This window comes from Euprymna scolopes, chromosome 18 (assembly GCF_053919585.1).
Source record: "Euprymna scolopes isolate OS-2025 chromosome 18, ASM5391958v1, whole genome shotgun sequence".
Taxonomy (NCBI): domain Eukaryota; kingdom Metazoa; phylum Mollusca; class Cephalopoda; order Sepiida; family Sepiolidae; genus Euprymna; species Euprymna scolopes.
Window position 1 is genome coordinate 128,150,209 of NC_136499.1, and position 12,820 is coordinate 128,163,028.

Below are 12,820 nucleotides of genomic sequence, written 5' to 3' on the forward strand. Positions count from 1 at the left end.
ATATTGAAATTGTAATAGTTAAAATTATGGCACGTCTTCGCTTACTGCCATATCAGGTTGACAACACCGGGTCTCGTCCGATCCCCGAAGTTAAGCAACGTAGAGCCTGGTCAGTACTTAGATGGGTGACCGCTTGGGAATACCAGGTGCTTTAAGCATTTCCCCTGAATTTTTGGTAAAACGCATAAAAATGCGTTCAATTTTAATGTAAAATATTAGATAAAAAAACAAAAAACAAAATATCATTACATTATCAGATTTGGTAAATAAATATTGAAATTGTAATAGTTAAAATTATGGCACGTCTTCGCTTACGGCTATATCACGTTGAAAACACCGGTTCTCGTCCGATCCCCGAAGTTAAGCAACGTAGAGCCTTGTCAGTACTTAGATGGGTGACCGCTTGGGAATACCAGGTGCTGTAAGCATTTCCCCTGAATTGTTGGAAAAACTCATAAAAATGCGTTCGATTTTAATGTAAAATATTAGGTAAAAAAAACAAATAAAGTATCATTAAATTATCAGATTTGGTAAATAAATATTGAAATTGTAATAGTTAAAATTATTGCACTTCTTCGCCTACGGCCATATCACGTTGAAAACACCGGTTCTCGTCTGATCCCATAAGTTAAGCAACGTAGAGCCTGGTCAGTACTTAGATGGGTGACCGCTTGGGAATACCAGGTGCTGTAAGCATTTCCCCTGAATTTTTGGAAAAACTCATAAATATGCGTTCGATTTTAATGTAAAATATTAGATAAAAAAAACAAAAAACAAAATATCATTACATTATCAGATTTGGTAAATAAATATTGAAATTGTAATAGTTAAAATTATGGCACGTCTTCGCTTACGGCCATATCAGGTTGAAAACACCGGTTCTCGTCCGATCCCCGGAGTTAAGCAACGTAGAGCCTGGTCAGTACTTAGATGGGTGACCGCTTGGGAATACCAGGTGCTGTAAGCATTTCCCCTGAATTTTTGGAAAAACTCATAAAAATGCGTTCGATTTTAATGTAAAATATTAGATAAAAAAACAATAAACAAAATATCATTACATTATCAGATTTGGTAAATAAATATTAAAATTGTAATAGTTAAAATTATGGCACGTCTTCGCTTACGGCCATATCACGTTGAAAACACCGGTTCTCGTCCGATCCCCGAAGTTAAGCAACGTAGAACCTGGTCAGTACTTAGATGGGTGACCGCTTGGGAATACCAGGTGCTGTAAGCATTTCCCCTGAATTTTTGGAAAAACGCATAAAAATGCGTTCGATTTTAATGTAAAATATTAGATAAAAAAACAAAAAACAAAATATCATTACATTATCAGATTTGGTAAATAAATATTGAAATTGTAATAGTTAAAATTATGGCACGTCTTCGCTTACGGCTATATCACGTTGAAAACACCGGTTCTCGTCCGATCCCCGAAGTTAAGCAACGTAGAGCCTGGTCAGTACTTAGATGGGTGACCGCTTGGGAATACCAGGTGCTGTAAGCATTTCCCCTGAATTTTTGGAAAAACTCATAAAAATGCGTTCGATTTTAATGTAAAATATTAGATAAAACAAACAAATAAAGTATAATTAAATTATCAGATTTGGTAAATAAATATTGAAATTGTAATAGTTAAAATTATGGCACGTCTTCGCTTACGGCCATATCACGTTGAAAACACCGGTTCTCGTCCGATCCCCGAAGTTAAGCAACGTAGAGCCTGGTCAGTACTTAGATAGGTGACCGCTTGGGAATACCAGGTGCTGTAAGCATTTCCCCTGAATTTTTGGAAAAACTCATAAAAATGCGTTCGATTTTAATGTAAAATATTAGATAAAAAAACAAAAAACAAAATATCATTACATTATCAGATGTGGTAAATAAATATTAAAATTGTAATAGTTAAAATTATGGCACGTCTTCGCTTACGGCCATATCACGTTGAAAACACCGGTTCTCGTCCGATCCCCGAAGTTAAGCAACGTAGAGCCTGGTTAGTACTTAGATAGGTGACCGCTTGGGAATACCAGGTGCTGTAAGCATTTCCCCTGAATTTTTGGAAAAACTCATAAAAATGCGTTCGATTTTGATGTAAAATATTAGGTAAAAAAAAACAAATAAAGTATCATTAAATTATCAGATTTGGTAAATAAATATTGAAATTGTAATAGTTAAAATTATCGCGCTTCTTCGCTTACGGCCATATCACGTTGAAAACACCGGTTCTCGTCCGATCCCCGAAGTTAAGCAACGTAGAGCCTGGTCAGTACTTAGATGGGTGACCGCTTGGGAATACCAGGTGCTGTAAGCATTTCCCCTGAATATTTGGAAAAACGCATAAAAATGCGTTCGATTTTAATGTAGAATATTAGATAAAAAAACAAAAAACAAAATATCATTACATTATCAGATTTGGTAAATAAATATTGAAATTGTAATAGTTAAAATTATCGCACGTCTTCGCTTACGGCCATATCACGTTGAAAACACCGGTTCTCGTCCGATCCCCCGAATTTAATCAACGTAAAGCCTGGTCAGTACTTAGATGGGTGACCGCTTGGGAATACCAGGTGCTGTAAGCATTTCCGCTGAATGTTTTGAAAAACTCATAAAAATGCGTTCGATTTTAATGTAAAATATCAGGTAAAAAAAACAAATAAAGTATCATTAAATTATCAGATTTGGTAAATAAATATTGAAATTGTAATAGTTAAAATTATGGCACTTCTTAGCTTACGGCCATATCACGTTGAAAACACCGGTTCTCGTCCGATCCCCGAAGTTAAGCAACGTAGAGCCTGGTCAGTACTTAGATGGGTGACCGCTTGGGAATACCAGGTGCTGTAAGCATTTCCCCTGAATTTTTGGAAAAACTTAAAAAATGCGTTCGATTTTAATGTAAAATATTAGGTAAAAAAAACAAATAAAGTATCATTAAATTATCAGATTTGGTAAATAAATATTGAAATTGTAATAGTTAAAATTATCGCACTTCTTCGCTTACGGCCATATCACGTTGAAAACACCGGTTCTCGTCCGATCCCCGAAGTTAAGCAACGTAGAGCCTGGTCAGTACTTAGATGGGTGACCGCTTGGGAATACCAGGTGCTGTAAGCATTTCCCCTGAGTTTTTGGAAAAACTCATAAAAATGCGTTCGATTTTGATGTAAAATATTAGGTAAAAAAACAAATAAAGTATCATTAAATTATCAGATTTGGTAAATAAATATTAAAATTGTAATAGTTAAAATTATGGCACGTCTTCGCTTACGGCCATATCACGTTGAAAACACCGGTTCTCGTCCGATCCCCGAAGTTAAGCAACGTAGAGCCTGGTCAGTACTTAGATGGGTGACCGCTTGGGAATACCAGGTGCTGTAAGCATTTCCCTAAATGTTTGGAAAAACTCATAAAAATGCGTTCGATTTTAATGTAAAATATTAGGTAAAAAAAACAAATAAAGTATCATTAAATTATCAGATTTGGTAAACAAATATTGAAATTGTAATAGTTAAAATTATGGCACTTCTTCGCTTACGGCCATATCACGTTGAAAACACCGGTTCTTGTCCGATCCCCGAAGTTAAGCAACGTAGAGCCTGATCAGTACTTAGATGGGTGACCGCTTGGGAATACCAGGTGCTGTAAGCATTTCCCCTGAATTTTTGGAAAAACTCATAAAAATGCGTTCGATTTTAATGTAAAATATTAGATAAAAAAACAAAAAACAAAATATCATTACATTATCAGATTTGGTAAATAAATATTGAAATTGTAATAGTTAAAATTATGGCACGTCTTCGCTTACGGCCATATCACGTTGAAAACACCGGTTCTCGTCCGATCCCCGAAGTTAAGCAACGTAGAGCCTGGTCAGTACTTAGATGGGTGACCGCTTGGGAATACCAGGTGCTGTAAGCATTTCCCCTGAAGTTTTGGAAAAACTCATAAAAATGCGTTCGATTTTAATGTAAAATATTAGATAAAAAATACAAAAAACAAAATATCATTACATTATCAGATTTGGTAAATAAATATTAAAATTGTAATAGTTAAAATTATGGCACGTCTTCGCTTACGGCCATATCACGTTGAAAACACCGGTTCTCGTCCGATCCCCGAAGTTAAGGAACGTAGAGCCTGTTCAGTACGTAGATGGGTGACCGCTTGGGAATACCAGGTGCTGTAAGCATTTCCCCTGAATTTTTGGAAAAACTCATAAAAATGCGTTCGATTTTAATGTAAAATATTAGGTACAAAAAAAACAAAAAACAAAATATCATTACATTATTAGATTTGGTAAATAAATATTGAAATTGTAATAGTTAAAATTATGGCACGTATTCGCTTACTGCCATATCACGTTGAAAACACCGGTTCTCGTCCGATCCCCGAAGTTAAGCAACGTAGAGCCTGGTCAGTACTTAGATTGGTGACCGCTTGGGAATACCAGGTGCTGTAAGCATTTCCCCTGAATTTTTGGAAAAACTCATAAAAATGCGTTCGATTTTAATGTAAAATATTAGATAAAAAAAACAAAAAACAAAATATCATTACATTATCAGATTTGGTAAATAAATATTGAAATTGTAATAGTTAAAATTATGGCACGTCTTCGCTTACGGCCATATCACGTTGAAAACACCGGTTCTCGTCCGATCCCCGAAGTTAAGCAACGTAGAGCCTGGTCAGTACTTAGATGGGTGACCGCTTGGGAATACCAGGTGCTGTAAGCATTTACCCTGAATTTTTGGAAAAACTCATAAAAATGCGTTCGATTTTAATGTAAAATATTAGGTAAAAAAAACAAAAAACAAAATATCATTACATTATCAGATTTGGTAAATAAATATTGAAATTGTAATAGTTAAAATTATGGCACGTCTTCGCTTACTGCCATATCACGTTGAAAACACCGGTTCTCGTCCGATCCCCGAAGTTAAGCAACGTAGAGCCTGGTCAGTACTTAGATGGGTGACCGCTTGGGAATACCAGGTGCTGTAAGCATTTCCCCTGAACTTTTGGAAAAACTCATAAAAATGCGTTCGATTTTAATGTAAAATATTAGATAAAAAAAACAAAATATCATTACATTATCAGATTTGGTAAATAAATATTGCAATTGTAATAGTTAAAATTATGGCACGTCTTCGCTTACGGCCATATCACGTTGAAAACACCGGTTCTCGTCCGATCCCCGAAGTTAAGCAACGTAGAGCCTGGTCAGTACTTAGATGGGTGACCGCTTGGGAATACCAGGTGCTGTAAGCATTTCCCCTGAATTTTTGGAAAAACTCATAAAAATGCGTTCGATTTTAATGTAAAATATTAGGTAAAAAAAACAAAAAACAAAATATCATTACATTATCAGATTTGGTAAATAAATATTGAAATTGTAATAGTTAAAATTATGGCACGTCTTCGCTAACTGCCATATCAGGTTGACAACACCGGGTCTCGTCCGATCCCCGAAGTTAAGCAACGTAGAGCCTGGTCAGTACTTAGATGGGTGACCGCTTGGGAATGCCAGGTGCTTTAAGCATTTCCCCTGAATTTTTGGTAAAACGCATAAAAATGCGTTCGATTTTAATGTAAAATATTAGATAAAAAAACAAAAAACAAAATATCATTACATTATCAGATTTGGTAAATAAATATTGAAATTGTAATAGTTAAAATTATGGCACGTCTTCGCTTACGGCCATATCACGTTGAAAACACCGGTTCTCGTCCGATCCCCGAAGTTAAGCAACGTAGAGCCTTGTCAGTACTTAGATGGGTGACCGCTTGGGAATACCAGGTGCTGTAAGCATTTCCCCTGAATTGTTGGAAAAACTCATAAAAATGCGTTCGATTTTAATGTAAAATATTAGGTAAAAAAAACAAATAAAGTATCATTAAATTATCAGATTTGGTAAATAAATATTTAAATTGTAATAGTTAAAATTATGGCACTTCTTCGCCTACGGCCATATCACGTTGAAAACACCGGTTCTCGTCTGATCCCATAAGTTAAGCAACGTAGAGCCTGGTCAGTACTTAGATGGGTGACCGCTTGGGAATACCAGGTGCTGTAAGCATTTCCCCTGAATTTTTGGAAAAACTCATAAATATGCGTTCGATTTTAATGTAAAATATTAGATAAAAAAACAAAAAACAAAATATCATTACATTATCAGATTTGGTAAATAAATATTGAAATTGTAATAGTTAAAATTATGGCACGTCTTCGCTTACGGCCATATCAGGTTGAAAACACCGGTTGTCGTCCGATCCCCGGAGTTAAGCAACGTAGAGCCTGGTCAGTACTTAGATGGGTGACCGCTTGGGAATACCAGGTGCTGTAAGCATTTCCCCTGAATTTTTGGAAAAACTCATAAAAATGCGTTCGATTTTAATGTAAAATATTAGATAAAAAAAACAAAACACAAAATATCATTACATTATCAGATTTGGTAAATAAATATTAAAATTTTAATAGTTAAAATTATGGCATGTCTTCGCTTACGGCCATATCACGTTGAAAACACCGGTTCTCGTCCGATCCCCGAAGTTAAGCAACGTAGAAGCTGGTCAGTACTTAGATGGGTGACCGCTTGGGAATACCAGGTGCTGTAAGCATTTCCCCTGAATTTTTGGAAAAACTCATAAAAATGCTTTCGATTTTAATGTAAAATATTAGATAAAAAAACAAAAAACAAAATATCATTACATTATCAGATTTGGTAAATAAATATTGAAATTGTAATAGTTAAAATTATTGCACGTCTTCGCTTACGGCCATATCACGTTGAAAACGCCGGTTCTCGTCCGATCCCCGAAGTTAAGCAACGTAGAGCCTGGTCAGTACTTAGATGGGTGACCGCTTGGGAATACCAGGTGCTGTAAGCATTTCCCCTGAATTTTTGGAAAAACTCATAAAAATGCGTTCGATTTTAATGTAAAATATTAGATAAAAAAACAAATAAAGTATCATTAAATTATCAGATTTGGTAAATAAATATTGAAATTGTAATAGTGAAAATTATTGCACGTCTTCGCTTACGGCCATATCACGTTGAAAACACCGGTTCTCGTCCGATCCCCCGAAGTTAAGCAACGTAAAGCCTGGTCATTACTTAGATGGGTGACCGCTTGGGAATACCAGGTGCTGTAAGCATTTCCCCTGAATTTTTGGAAAAACTCATAAAAATGCGTTCGATTTTAATGTAAAATATTAGATAAAAAAAACAAAAAACAAAATATCATTACATTATCAGATTTGGTAAATAAATATTAAAATTGTAATAGTTAAAATTATGGCACGTCTTCGCTTACGGCCATATCACGTTAGAAAACACCGGTTTTCGTCCGATCCCCGAAGTTAAGCAACGTAGAGCCTGGTCAGTACTTAGATGGGTGACCGCTTGGGAATATCAGGTGCTGTAAGCATTTCCCCTGAATTTTTGGAAAAACTCATAAAAATGCGTTCGATTTTAATGTAAAATATTAGATAAAAAAACAAAAAACAAAATATCATTACATTATCCGATTTGGTAAATAAATATTGAAATTGTAATAGTTAAAATTATGGCACGTCTCCGCTTACGGCCATGTCACGTTGAAAACACCGGTTCTCGTCCGATCCCCGAAGTTAAGCAACGTAGAGCCTGGTCAGTACTTAGATGGGTGACCGCTTGGGAATACCAGGTGCTGTAAGCATTTCCCCTGAATTTTTGGAAAAACTCATAAAAATGCGTTCGATTTTAATGTAAAATATTAGGTAAAAAAAACAAATAAAGTATCATTAAATTATCAGATTTGGTAAATAAATATTGAAATTGTAATAGTTAAAATTATGGCACTTCTTCGCTTACGGCCATATAACGTTGAAAACACCGGTTCTCGTCCGATCCCCGAAGTAAAGCAACGTAGAGCCTGGTCAGTACTTAGATGGGTGACCGCTTGGGAATACCAGGTGCTGTAAGCATTTCCCCTGAATGTTTGGAAAAACTCATAAAAATGCGTTCGATTTTAATGTAAAATATTAGATAAAAAAACAAAAAACAAAATATCATTACATTATCAGATTTGGTAAATAAATATTGAAATTGTAATAGTTAAAATTATTGCACGTCTTCGCTTACGGCCATATCACGTTGAAAACGCCGGTTCTCGTCCGATCCCCGAAGTTAAGCAACGTAGAGCCTGGTCAGTACTTAGATGGGTGACCGCTTGGGAATACCAGGTGCTGTGAGCATTTCCCCTGAATTTTTGGAAAAACTCATAAAAATGCGTTCGATTTTAATGTAAAATATTAGATAAAAAAACAAAAAAAAAAATATCATTACATTATCAGATTTGGTAAATAAATATTAAAATTGTAATAGTTAAAATTATGGCACGTCTTCGCTTACGGCCATATCACGTTGAAAACACCGGTTCTCGTCCGATCCCCGAAGTTAAGCAACGTAGAGCCTGTTCAGTACTTAGATGAGTGACCGCTTGGGAATACCAGGTGCTGTAAGCATTTCCCCTGAATTTTTGGAAAAACTCATAAAAATGCGTTCGATTTTAATGTAAAATATTAGATAAAAAAACAAAAAACAAAATATCATTACATTATCCGATTTGGTAAATAAATATTGAAATTGTAATAGTTAAAAATATGGCACGTCTCCGCTTACGGCCATATCACGTTGAAAACACCGGTTCTCGTCCGATCCCCGAAGTTAAGCAACGTAGAGCCTGGTCAGTACTTAGATGGGTGACCGCTTGAGAATACCAGGTGCTGTAAGCATTTCCCCTGAATTTTTGGAAAAACTCATAAAAATGCGTTCGATTTTAATGTAAAATATTAGGTAAAAAAAACAAATAAATTATCATTAAATTATCAGATTTGGTAAATAAATATTGAAATTGTAATAGTTAAAATTATGGCACGTCTTCGCTTACGGCCATATTACGTTGAAAACACCGGTTCTCGTCCGATCCCCGAAGTAAAGCAACGTAGAGCCTGGTCAGTACTTAGATGTGTGACCGCTTGGGAATACCAGGTGCTGTAAGCATTTCCCCTGAATTTTTGGAAAAACTCATAAAAATGCGTTCGATTTTAATGTAAAATATTAGATAAAAAACAAAAAACAAAATATCATTACATTATCAGATTTGGTAAATAAATATTGAAATTGTAATAGTTAAAATTATGGCACGTCTTCGCTTACGGCCATATCACGTTGAAAACACCGGTTCTCGTCCGATCCCCGAAGTTAAGCAACGTAGAGCCTGTTCAGTACTTAGATGGGTGACCGCTTGGGAATACCAGGTGCTGTAAGCATTTCCCCTGAATTTTTGGAAAAACTCATAAAAATGCGTTCGATTTTAATGTAAAATATTAGGTAAAAAATACAAATAAAGTATCATTAAATTATCAGATTTGGTAAATAAATATTGAAATTGTAATAGTTAAAATTATTGCACGTCTTCGCTTACGGCCATATCACGTTGAAAACACCGGTTCTCGTCCGATCCCCGAAGTTAAGCAACGTAGAGCCTGGTCAGTACTTAGATGGGTGACCGCTTGGGAATACCAGGTTCTGTAAGCATTTCCCCTGAATTTTTGGAAAAACTCATAAAAATGCGTTCGATTTTAATGTAAAATATTAGATAAAAAAACAAAAAACAAAATATCATTACATTATCAGATTTGGTAAATAAATATTAAAATTGTAATAGTTAAAATTATGGCACGTCTTCGCTTACGGCCATATCACGTTGAAAACACCGGTTTTCGGCCGATCCCCGAAGTTAAGCAACGTAGAGCCTGGTCAGTACTTAGATGGGTGACCGCTTGGGAATATCAGGTGCTGTAAGCATTTCCCCTGAATTTTTGGAAAAACTCATAAAAATGCGTTCGATTTTAATGTAAAATATTAGATAAAAAAACAAAAAACAAAATATCATTACATTATCCGATTTGGTAAATAAATATTGAAATTGTAATAGTTAAAATTATGGCACGTCTCCGCTTACGGCCATATCACGTTGAAAACACCGGTTCTCGTCCGATCCCCGAAGTTAAGCAACGTAGAGCCTGGTCAGTACTTAGATGGGTGACCGCTTGAGAATACCAGGTGCTGTAAGCATTTCCCCTGAATTTTTGGAAAAACTCATAAAAATGCGTTCGATTTTGATGTAAAATATTAGGTAAAAAAAACAAATAAGGTATCATTAAATTATCAGATGTGGTAAATAAATATTGAAATTGTAATAGTTAAAATTATTGCACTTCTTCGCTTACGGCCATATCACGTTGAAAACACCGGTTCTCGTCCGATCCCCGAAGTTAAGCAACGTAGAGCCTGGTCAGTACTTAGATGGGTGACCGCTTGGGAATACCAGGTGCTGTAAGCATTTCCCCTGAATTTTTGGAAAAACTCATAAAAATGCGTTCGATTTTAATGTAAAATATTAGATAAAAAACAACAAAAAAAATATCATTACATTATCAGATTTGGTAAATAAATATTGAAATTGTAATAGTTAAAATTATGGCACGTCTTCGCTTACGGCCATATCACGTTGAAAACACCGGTTCTCGTCCGATCCCCGAAGTTAAGCAACGTAGAGCCTGTTCAGTACTTAGATGGGTGACCGCTTGGGAATACCAGGTGCTGTAAGCATTTCCCCTGAATTTTTGGAAAAACTCATAAAAATGCGTTCGATTTTAATGTAAAATATTAGGTAAAAAAAACAAATAAATATCATTAAATTATCAGATTTGGTAAATAAATATTGAAATTGTAATAGTTAACATTATCGCACTTCTTCGCTTACGGCCATATCACGTTGAAAACACCGGTTCTCGTCCGATCCCCGAAGTTAAGCAACGTAGAGCCTGGTCAGTACTTAGATGGGTGACCGCTTGGGAATACCAGGTGCTGTAAGCATTTCCCCTGAATTTTTGGAAAAACTCATAAAAATGCGTTCGATTTTAATGTAAAATATTAGATAAAAAAACAAAAAACAAAATATCATTACATTATCAGATTTCGTAAATAAATATTGAAATTGTAATAGTTAAAATTATGGCACGTCTTTGCTTACGGCCATATCACGTTGAAAACACCGGTTCTCGTCCGATCCCCGAAGTTAAGCAACGTAGAGCCTGGTCAGTACTTAGATGGGTGACCACTTGGGAATACCAGGTGCTGTAAGCATTTCCCCTGAATTTTTGGAAAAACTCATAAAAATGCGTTAGATTTTAATGTAAAATATTAGGTAAAAAAAACAAATAAAGTATCATTAAATTATCAGATTTGGTAAATAAATATTGAAATTGTAATAGTTAAAATTATCGCACTTCTTTGCTTACGGCCATATCACGTTGAAAACACCGGTTCTCGTCCGATCCCCGAAGTTAAGCAACGTAGAGCCTGGTCAGTACTTAGATGGGTGACCGCTTGGGAATACCAGGTGCTGTAAGCATTTCCCCTGAATTTTTGGAAAAACTCATAAAAATGCGTTCGATTTTAATGTAAAATATTAGATAAAAAAAACAAAAAACAAAATATCATTACATTATCAGATTTGGTAAATAAATATTAAAATTGTAATAGTTAAAATTATGGCACGTCTTCGCTTACGGCCATATCACGTTGAAAACACCGGTTTTCGGCCGATCCCCGAAGTTAAGCAACGTAGAGCCTGGTCAGTACTTAGATGGGTGACCGCTTGGGAATATCAGGTGCTGTAAGCATTTCCCCTGAATTTTTGGAAAAACTCATAAAAATACGTTCGATTTTAATGTAAAATATTAGATAAAAAATACAAAAAACAAAATATCATTACATTATCAGATTTGGTAAATAAATATTAAAATTGTAATAGTTAAAATTATGGCACGTCTTCGCTTACGGCCATATCACGTTGAAAACACCGGTTTTCGGCCGATCCCCGAAGTTAAGCAACGTAGAGCCTGGTCAGTACTTAGATGGGTGACCGCTTGGGAATATCAGGTGCTGTAAGCATTTCCCCTGAATTTTTGGAAAAACTCATAAAAATGCGTTCGATTTTAATGTAAAATATTAGATAAAAAAACAAAAAACAAAATATCATTACATTATCATATTTGGTAAATAAATATTGAAATTGTAATAGTTAAAATTATGGCACGTCTTCGCTTACGGCCATATCACGTTGAAAACACCGGTTCTCGTCCGATCCCCGAAGTTAAGCAACGTAGAGCCTGGTCAGTACTTAGATGGGTGACCGCTTGGGAATACCAGGTGCTGTAAGCATTTCCCCTGAATTTTTGGAAAAACTCATAAAAATGCGTTCGATTTTAATGTAAAATATTAGATAAAAAAACAAAAAACAAAATATCATTACATTATCAGATTTGGTAAATAAATATTGAAATTGTAATAGTTAAAATTATGGCACGTCTTCGCTTACGGCCATATCACGTTGAAAACACCGGTTCTCGTCCGATCCCCGAAGTTAAGCAACGTAGAGCCTGGTCAGTACTTAGATGGGTGACCGCTTGGGAATACCAGGTGCTGTAAGCATTTCCCCTGAGTTTTTGGAAAAACTCATAAAAATGCGTTCGATTTTAATGTAAAATATTAGGTAAAAAAAACAAATAAGGTATCATTAAATTATCAGATGTGGTAAATAAATATTGAAATTGTAATAGTTAAAATTATTGCACTTCTTCGCTTACGGCCCTATCACGTTGAAAACACCGGTTCTCGTCCGATCCCCGAAGTTAAGCAACGTAGAGCCTGGTCAGTACTTAGATGGGTGACCGCTTGGGAATACCAGGTGCTGTAAGCAT

At 35.4% G+C, this 12,820-nt stretch overlaps 44 non-coding genes and 4 pseudogenes across 44 annotated transcripts; all 48 read left to right on the plus strand.

Annotated features, from left to right (window-relative positions):
* The first annotated feature begins 39 nt into the window (after positions 1 to 39).
* LOC145301156 (5S ribosomal RNA) lies at positions 40 to 158 on the plus strand. The gene has a single exon (XR_013873357.1). It is a non-coding gene; the product is annotated as a 5S ribosomal RNA (ribosomal RNA).
* A 151-nt stretch (positions 159 to 309) lies between these two features.
* Positions 310 to 428, plus strand: LOC145300804 (5S ribosomal RNA). Its single transcript, XR_013873015.1, has one exon. It is a non-coding gene; the product is annotated as a 5S ribosomal RNA (ribosomal RNA).
* Positions 429 to 577: 149 nt separating this feature from the next.
* LOC145301283 (5S ribosomal RNA) lies at positions 578 to 696 on the plus strand. The gene has a single exon (XR_013873481.1). It is a non-coding gene; the product is annotated as a 5S ribosomal RNA (ribosomal RNA).
* A 152-nt stretch (positions 697 to 848) lies between these two features.
* Positions 849 to 967, plus strand: LOC145300847 (5S ribosomal RNA). The gene has a single exon (XR_013873057.1). It is a non-coding gene; the product is annotated as a 5S ribosomal RNA (ribosomal RNA).
* Positions 968 to 1,118: 151 nt separating this feature from the next.
* LOC145299657 (5S ribosomal RNA) lies at positions 1,119 to 1,237 on the plus strand. The gene has a single exon (XR_013871907.1). It is a non-coding gene; the product is annotated as a 5S ribosomal RNA (ribosomal RNA).
* Positions 1,238 to 1,388: 151 nt separating this feature from the next.
* Positions 1,389 to 1,507, plus strand: LOC145299539 (5S ribosomal RNA). Its single transcript, XR_013871792.1, has one exon. It is a non-coding gene; the product is annotated as a 5S ribosomal RNA (ribosomal RNA).
* A 149-nt stretch (positions 1,508 to 1,656) lies between these two features.
* LOC145300215 (5S ribosomal RNA) lies at positions 1,657 to 1,775 on the plus strand. Its single transcript, XR_013872448.1, has one exon. It is a non-coding gene; the product is annotated as a 5S ribosomal RNA (ribosomal RNA).
* Positions 1,776 to 1,926: 151 nt separating this feature from the next.
* On the plus strand, positions 1,927 to 2,045 carry LOC145299579 (5S ribosomal RNA). Its single transcript, XR_013871831.1, has one exon. It is a non-coding gene; the product is annotated as a 5S ribosomal RNA (ribosomal RNA).
* A 150-nt stretch (positions 2,046 to 2,195) lies between these two features.
* LOC145299269 (5S ribosomal RNA) lies at positions 2,196 to 2,314 on the plus strand. The gene has a single exon (XR_013871533.1). It is a non-coding gene; the product is annotated as a 5S ribosomal RNA (ribosomal RNA).
* A 151-nt stretch (positions 2,315 to 2,465) lies between these two features.
* LOC145301428 (5S ribosomal RNA) lies at positions 2,466 to 2,585 on the plus strand (annotated as a pseudogene).
* A 149-nt stretch (positions 2,586 to 2,734) lies between these two features.
* On the plus strand, positions 2,735 to 2,853 carry LOC145299271 (5S ribosomal RNA). Its single transcript, XR_013871535.1, has one exon. It is a non-coding gene; the product is annotated as a 5S ribosomal RNA (ribosomal RNA).
* Positions 2,854 to 3,001: 148 nt separating this feature from the next.
* Positions 3,002 to 3,120, plus strand: LOC145299272 (5S ribosomal RNA). The gene has a single exon (XR_013871536.1). It is a non-coding gene; the product is annotated as a 5S ribosomal RNA (ribosomal RNA).
* Positions 3,121 to 3,268: 148 nt separating this feature from the next.
* On the plus strand, positions 3,269 to 3,387 carry LOC145299273 (5S ribosomal RNA). Its single transcript, XR_013871537.1, has one exon. It is a non-coding gene; the product is annotated as a 5S ribosomal RNA (ribosomal RNA).
* Positions 3,388 to 3,535: 148 nt separating this feature from the next.
* LOC145300360 (5S ribosomal RNA) lies at positions 3,536 to 3,654 on the plus strand. Its single transcript, XR_013872586.1, has one exon. It is a non-coding gene; the product is annotated as a 5S ribosomal RNA (ribosomal RNA).
* Positions 3,655 to 3,805: 151 nt separating this feature from the next.
* LOC145299274 (5S ribosomal RNA) lies at positions 3,806 to 3,924 on the plus strand. The gene has a single exon (XR_013871538.1). It is a non-coding gene; the product is annotated as a 5S ribosomal RNA (ribosomal RNA).
* A 152-nt stretch (positions 3,925 to 4,076) lies between these two features.
* On the plus strand, positions 4,077 to 4,195 carry LOC145301207 (5S ribosomal RNA). Its single transcript, XR_013873408.1, has one exon. It is a non-coding gene; the product is annotated as a 5S ribosomal RNA (ribosomal RNA).
* A 154-nt stretch (positions 4,196 to 4,349) lies between these two features.
* Positions 4,350 to 4,468, plus strand: LOC145301076 (5S ribosomal RNA). Its single transcript, XR_013873277.1, has one exon. It is a non-coding gene; the product is annotated as a 5S ribosomal RNA (ribosomal RNA).
* A 152-nt stretch (positions 4,469 to 4,620) lies between these two features.
* LOC145299275 (5S ribosomal RNA) lies at positions 4,621 to 4,739 on the plus strand. Its single transcript, XR_013871539.1, has one exon. It is a non-coding gene; the product is annotated as a 5S ribosomal RNA (ribosomal RNA).
* A 152-nt stretch (positions 4,740 to 4,891) lies between these two features.
* Positions 4,892 to 5,010, plus strand: LOC145299999 (5S ribosomal RNA). The gene has a single exon (XR_013872239.1). It is a non-coding gene; the product is annotated as a 5S ribosomal RNA (ribosomal RNA).
* Positions 5,011 to 5,155: 145 nt separating this feature from the next.
* LOC145299276 (5S ribosomal RNA) lies at positions 5,156 to 5,274 on the plus strand. The gene has a single exon (XR_013871540.1). It is a non-coding gene; the product is annotated as a 5S ribosomal RNA (ribosomal RNA).
* Positions 5,275 to 5,426: 152 nt separating this feature from the next.
* On the plus strand, positions 5,427 to 5,545 carry LOC145301329 (5S ribosomal RNA; annotated as a pseudogene).
* A 151-nt stretch (positions 5,546 to 5,696) lies between these two features.
* Positions 5,697 to 5,815, plus strand: LOC145300529 (5S ribosomal RNA). Its single transcript, XR_013872746.1, has one exon. It is a non-coding gene; the product is annotated as a 5S ribosomal RNA (ribosomal RNA).
* Positions 5,816 to 5,964: 149 nt separating this feature from the next.
* On the plus strand, positions 5,965 to 6,083 carry LOC145301284 (5S ribosomal RNA). Its single transcript, XR_013873482.1, has one exon. It is a non-coding gene; the product is annotated as a 5S ribosomal RNA (ribosomal RNA).
* Positions 6,084 to 6,234: 151 nt separating this feature from the next.
* On the plus strand, positions 6,235 to 6,353 carry LOC145301341 (5S ribosomal RNA; annotated as a pseudogene).
* Positions 6,354 to 6,505: 152 nt separating this feature from the next.
* On the plus strand, positions 6,506 to 6,624 carry LOC145301032 (5S ribosomal RNA). Its single transcript, XR_013873234.1, has one exon. It is a non-coding gene; the product is annotated as a 5S ribosomal RNA (ribosomal RNA).
* A 151-nt stretch (positions 6,625 to 6,775) lies between these two features.
* LOC145299540 (5S ribosomal RNA) lies at positions 6,776 to 6,894 on the plus strand. The gene has a single exon (XR_013871793.1). It is a non-coding gene; the product is annotated as a 5S ribosomal RNA (ribosomal RNA).
* A 148-nt stretch (positions 6,895 to 7,042) lies between these two features.
* On the plus strand, positions 7,043 to 7,162 carry LOC145301330 (5S ribosomal RNA; annotated as a pseudogene).
* A 152-nt stretch (positions 7,163 to 7,314) lies between these two features.
* On the plus strand, positions 7,315 to 7,434 carry LOC145301223 (5S ribosomal RNA). Its single transcript, XR_013873424.1, has one exon. It is a non-coding gene; the product is annotated as a 5S ribosomal RNA (ribosomal RNA).
* Positions 7,435 to 7,585: 151 nt separating this feature from the next.
* LOC145299717 (5S ribosomal RNA) lies at positions 7,586 to 7,704 on the plus strand. Its single transcript, XR_013871965.1, has one exon. It is a non-coding gene; the product is annotated as a 5S ribosomal RNA (ribosomal RNA).
* A 149-nt stretch (positions 7,705 to 7,853) lies between these two features.
* On the plus strand, positions 7,854 to 7,972 carry LOC145300932 (5S ribosomal RNA). Its single transcript, XR_013873139.1, has one exon. It is a non-coding gene; the product is annotated as a 5S ribosomal RNA (ribosomal RNA).
* A 151-nt stretch (positions 7,973 to 8,123) lies between these two features.
* Positions 8,124 to 8,242, plus strand: LOC145300110 (5S ribosomal RNA). Its single transcript, XR_013872345.1, has one exon. It is a non-coding gene; the product is annotated as a 5S ribosomal RNA (ribosomal RNA).
* A 151-nt stretch (positions 8,243 to 8,393) lies between these two features.
* LOC145300824 (5S ribosomal RNA) lies at positions 8,394 to 8,512 on the plus strand. The gene has a single exon (XR_013873035.1). It is a non-coding gene; the product is annotated as a 5S ribosomal RNA (ribosomal RNA).
* Positions 8,513 to 8,663: 151 nt separating this feature from the next.
* Positions 8,664 to 8,782, plus strand: LOC145299430 (5S ribosomal RNA). Its single transcript, XR_013871687.1, has one exon. It is a non-coding gene; the product is annotated as a 5S ribosomal RNA (ribosomal RNA).
* A 149-nt stretch (positions 8,783 to 8,931) lies between these two features.
* On the plus strand, positions 8,932 to 9,050 carry LOC145301189 (5S ribosomal RNA). The gene has a single exon (XR_013873390.1). It is a non-coding gene; the product is annotated as a 5S ribosomal RNA (ribosomal RNA).
* A 150-nt stretch (positions 9,051 to 9,200) lies between these two features.
* On the plus strand, positions 9,201 to 9,319 carry LOC145299712 (5S ribosomal RNA). The gene has a single exon (XR_013871960.1). It is a non-coding gene; the product is annotated as a 5S ribosomal RNA (ribosomal RNA).
* Positions 9,320 to 9,468: 149 nt separating this feature from the next.
* Positions 9,469 to 9,587, plus strand: LOC145300345 (5S ribosomal RNA). The gene has a single exon (XR_013872572.1). It is a non-coding gene; the product is annotated as a 5S ribosomal RNA (ribosomal RNA).
* Positions 9,588 to 9,738: 151 nt separating this feature from the next.
* On the plus strand, positions 9,739 to 9,857 carry LOC145301051 (5S ribosomal RNA). Its single transcript, XR_013873253.1, has one exon. It is a non-coding gene; the product is annotated as a 5S ribosomal RNA (ribosomal RNA).
* Positions 9,858 to 10,008: 151 nt separating this feature from the next.
* LOC145299431 (5S ribosomal RNA) lies at positions 10,009 to 10,127 on the plus strand. Its single transcript, XR_013871688.1, has one exon. It is a non-coding gene; the product is annotated as a 5S ribosomal RNA (ribosomal RNA).
* Positions 10,128 to 10,276: 149 nt separating this feature from the next.
* Positions 10,277 to 10,395, plus strand: LOC145299278 (5S ribosomal RNA). Its single transcript, XR_013871541.1, has one exon. It is a non-coding gene; the product is annotated as a 5S ribosomal RNA (ribosomal RNA).
* A 150-nt stretch (positions 10,396 to 10,545) lies between these two features.
* Positions 10,546 to 10,664, plus strand: LOC145299713 (5S ribosomal RNA). The gene has a single exon (XR_013871961.1). It is a non-coding gene; the product is annotated as a 5S ribosomal RNA (ribosomal RNA).
* Positions 10,665 to 10,812: 148 nt separating this feature from the next.
* LOC145299279 (5S ribosomal RNA) lies at positions 10,813 to 10,931 on the plus strand. Its single transcript, XR_013871542.1, has one exon. It is a non-coding gene; the product is annotated as a 5S ribosomal RNA (ribosomal RNA).
* Positions 10,932 to 11,082: 151 nt separating this feature from the next.
* Positions 11,083 to 11,201, plus strand: LOC145298873 (5S ribosomal RNA). Its single transcript, XR_013871141.1, has one exon. It is a non-coding gene; the product is annotated as a 5S ribosomal RNA (ribosomal RNA).
* Positions 11,202 to 11,350: 149 nt separating this feature from the next.
* LOC145299280 (5S ribosomal RNA) lies at positions 11,351 to 11,469 on the plus strand. Its single transcript, XR_013871543.1, has one exon. It is a non-coding gene; the product is annotated as a 5S ribosomal RNA (ribosomal RNA).
* A 152-nt stretch (positions 11,470 to 11,621) lies between these two features.
* LOC145301052 (5S ribosomal RNA) lies at positions 11,622 to 11,740 on the plus strand. Its single transcript, XR_013873254.1, has one exon. It is a non-coding gene; the product is annotated as a 5S ribosomal RNA (ribosomal RNA).
* A 152-nt stretch (positions 11,741 to 11,892) lies between these two features.
* Positions 11,893 to 12,011, plus strand: LOC145301053 (5S ribosomal RNA). The gene has a single exon (XR_013873255.1). It is a non-coding gene; the product is annotated as a 5S ribosomal RNA (ribosomal RNA).
* Positions 12,012 to 12,162: 151 nt separating this feature from the next.
* Positions 12,163 to 12,281, plus strand: LOC145299281 (5S ribosomal RNA). The gene has a single exon (XR_013871544.1). It is a non-coding gene; the product is annotated as a 5S ribosomal RNA (ribosomal RNA).
* A 151-nt stretch (positions 12,282 to 12,432) lies between these two features.
* On the plus strand, positions 12,433 to 12,551 carry LOC145299283 (5S ribosomal RNA). Its single transcript, XR_013871546.1, has one exon. It is a non-coding gene; the product is annotated as a 5S ribosomal RNA (ribosomal RNA).
* Positions 12,552 to 12,700: 149 nt separating this feature from the next.
* On the plus strand, positions 12,701 to 12,819 carry LOC145300038 (5S ribosomal RNA). The gene has a single exon (XR_013872276.1). It is a non-coding gene; the product is annotated as a 5S ribosomal RNA (ribosomal RNA).
* Position 12,820: the final 1 nt, after the last annotated feature.